The following is a 3245-nucleotide window of genomic DNA, read 5'->3' as shown; positions in this document are numbered from 1 at the left end:
TCTAGGTTGGGCATAAGTGTTACTGGTTCCAGCCCCTTGGTTACTCCAGGAAAAATTCGGGTGGTTTCACCATGATGGGTTATAGAAATTGGATTGTAGTCATTGCCTTCCTCGATTTTGGTTCTGGTTACCCATGTAATATACGGATTCTGGGTTCGATGGACATTCTTCAAACAAATGTCCTTCCCTACAATAGACATAGGCTACATTTTAAACTTGATTTGTTGGCTATGATGTAGACCCATTAGTAGTAAGATTTTTGAACATTCAGGATATTGATGATACCTGAGATGCGAGTGAAGTAAGAGCGTCTACTTCATGTATTCCAGCAACTCGTCTTCCTGACGCTACCCGATTGGTTGGCCATTGGTAATTCTTGCTGGCAATCCTTTTAATGATTTCATAAGCCTCATTATAAGAATTAGAAAGGAGAAAACCATTAGCAGAAGCGCCCACTACCATCCTTGTGTGAGCATTGAAACCATTATAAAACGTCTCAAGTTGGATGCAATATGGGATTCCATGATAGAGGCACTTTCGTAATAATTATTTGTACCTTTCCTATGCCTCATACAAGGACTCATCATCCATTTGTTGGAAATTAGTGATCTCATTCCTCAACTTAACATTCTTGCTAGGTGGGAAATACTTCATAAGGAATCTTTCTGCTAACTCTTACCATGTGGAAATTGAATTTGGTGGTAATGAGTTCAACTAGAATCGAGCTCTATCCCTTAGTGAATATGGGAATAGCTTCAATCGTAATGCATCTTTGGGTATTCCGGCTAACTTGAAAGAATCGCTCACCTCTGTAAACAGTCTTAAGTGTAGGTGAGGATCTTCAGTAGGCATTCCATTAAATTGGCCAACTGTCTGAAGCATTTGGAACATGTCTAGCTTCAGCTCAAACTGTTGTGCCTCGATTTTGGGTCTCATAATACCCGGATTAAGATTATTAAACATTGGCACGACATAATGTCTTAAAGCTCTATCCCTATCATCAGCAATAAGGATAGGATTTTGACCCGGGTTTGCTTCGTTTCCTTGGTTTGGATTTTCAAAGTTCATCTCTTCGTTCCTTCTCTGACTTGCTTGTCTTCTTCGCTGTCAAAAAGTTCGTTCAATCTCAGGGTCAACAGGGAGTAAATAAATGATTCGGTCAATACTCATAAACACTTGAAATAATCATAGAAAAATTAATGTTAGAATTTAAACAGAAAATTAAACCAAAATGCAAAACTAACAAATTCACAAATAATGACTTTTTAAAACATAGTCCCCGGCAACGGCGCCAAAAACTTGGAACGACGGAAATATGCAAGTGTACATAATCGTAGCAAGTAATAAAGTGACAAGTAAATGTCGAGTTATCATACCCACAGAGACTGTGAAAAGAATTATCTATGAATGCTATTTAAAACACTTTGGTGAAGAAAAATATTTTGTTTGAAGAGGGTGATTAAAAATTAAGATTTTAAACTAAGTAAACTAAATAAATAAATCTCAAATGCACGATTTCAAAATACGAGTTTAATCAAGATGACATAATTGTGTTAGATTAATTACATTTCTTATCTTAGAATTATTAAACTCATGTTTATATTGTTACAAATAAATTCATGGCAACTCGGTAATTTGCTAACTTATGAACATACTTACCTACCAAAATCCATTCATCTCTTAGACATATCTCTATGTCAATTCAATCGATTAAACAAATCTTAAACATATCTCTATGTCAATTCAAACAATTAACTCGATTTAATAAGCACATAAAAGACTATGTGAGGTAACAAAGTATCCTTACCTTGAAACAATTTAATCACAATCATCTTGCAAGTTATGCAAGGCAAATGTATTGTCAGATACCGTTGCTAATTTAACCCTCAGCTACCTTAGATGATTAAACATGCACTGATTAAGTATTGTGTCTATTAATTACAATTTCAATCCATTTTAATAATTAATTCATTAGCTACCTAACAATTGTAATGCAAGAATAACTTAGTCATGATTTTACTTAATCAAGCATCTTACCGAGGCCTATAAACACAATTTTAACAATTTAAGAAGACGAAATGAGTCAACCTAACATGAATTAAATTCAAGCTAAATTGATTAAATTAACTATTCCAACAACATAATTATTCATAGATATGTTCATCATAACAACAACAAAAATTAAAGAGATAGGGAATAAGAATCAAATTCGGTGTTTTTCCATGGCTTAACTAGCTTGCTTCGTTCTTCATTCTTTATTGTCTTGGTTGATCAAAGCTGCTACAAACACTTCAATGTTGCTCCAAAATGGCTTATGAACACCCCTTTTCCAAGGGAAGAAATCAGTAAGAGAGCAAGAGAATTTAGAATGGCAAAGAAGAGAGAAAAGATGTAAATGATTTGAGGTGTGTTGAATGATCAGCCAAAGGGGGGTTTTTATAGCTGAAGATGGCTACTAAAATTAGCTAAAAAAAGCAGCCAAATAGCCATCCCTTGGCCGGCCATACATGTGGCAAGGTTGATGGTTTCAACTTTGCTAAATTTGGCTTGGGGCATATCTACAAAGCCACCAATTGTGGAGGGGTTTGAATGCAACTTGAACAAGTCTTCGAGGGCCTCTTTGCAAGCTTAAATAATCAGCTAATAAGCTGATTTGGGTCAGGTCTTGGGACAGTTTTGGGCTGTTCTTTTCTTGGGTGGTTCGGTTCACTCGGTTCAGTTCAATTGGACTACTTTTTCATAATTAATTAATAATAATTTATTAACCCAAATTAAATTGGATATAAATTAAAATTAATTATATTATGAATTAATACATATAATTTTGGATCGTCTTAGGCTGAAATTTTGTTCGCCTCAATACTTCAAATTGCTTCTCAGTTTTGTGCTTCTAGCAGTGTCTATTGAGCCATTTTTCACCCTTTGTGCAAAACTATCGAAAATAACCAAAATTTATCAAAAATAATTATAAAATTAACTAAAATTCAACATGTTCATATTTTAAGTGCACTTTAATTATTTTATAAAAATTAATTATTTTTCGACAAGAATTTTATCGAAACTGTATGATTTTAAGTTAAAAAGGGTATGTAAAAATGCATAAATTTCCGTGTTTCCAATTACAAACATACCTTCACTTACCAAATTGGCTATTCAAACATGCATTAACACAGTGCTAAAATAATATATACTAGTATATCATTTATATGTACCAAAATAACACAAGCCAACCAACCAACATCAAA

The 3245-nt window shown here is 33.8% G+C and overlaps 1 non-coding gene across 1 annotated transcript; it reads left to right on the top strand.

Annotated features, from left to right (window-relative positions):
* Positions 1 to 517: 517 nt before the first annotated feature.
* On the top strand, positions 518 to 624 carry LOC121231740 (small nucleolar RNA R71). The gene has a single exon (XR_005929795.1). It is a non-coding gene; the product is annotated as a small nucleolar RNA R71 (small nucleolar RNA).
* The last annotated feature ends 2621 nt before the right edge of the window (positions 625 to 3245 follow it).

This window comes from Gossypium hirsutum, chromosome A06 (assembly GCF_007990345.1).
Source record: "Gossypium hirsutum isolate 1008001.06 chromosome A06, Gossypium_hirsutum_v2.1, whole genome shotgun sequence".
Lineage (NCBI taxonomy): Eukaryota > Viridiplantae > Streptophyta > Magnoliopsida > Malvales > Malvaceae > Gossypium > Gossypium hirsutum.
The sequence above is the reverse complement of the archived record's forward strand: the minus strand, read 5'-3'. Positions and strand labels throughout refer to the sequence as shown.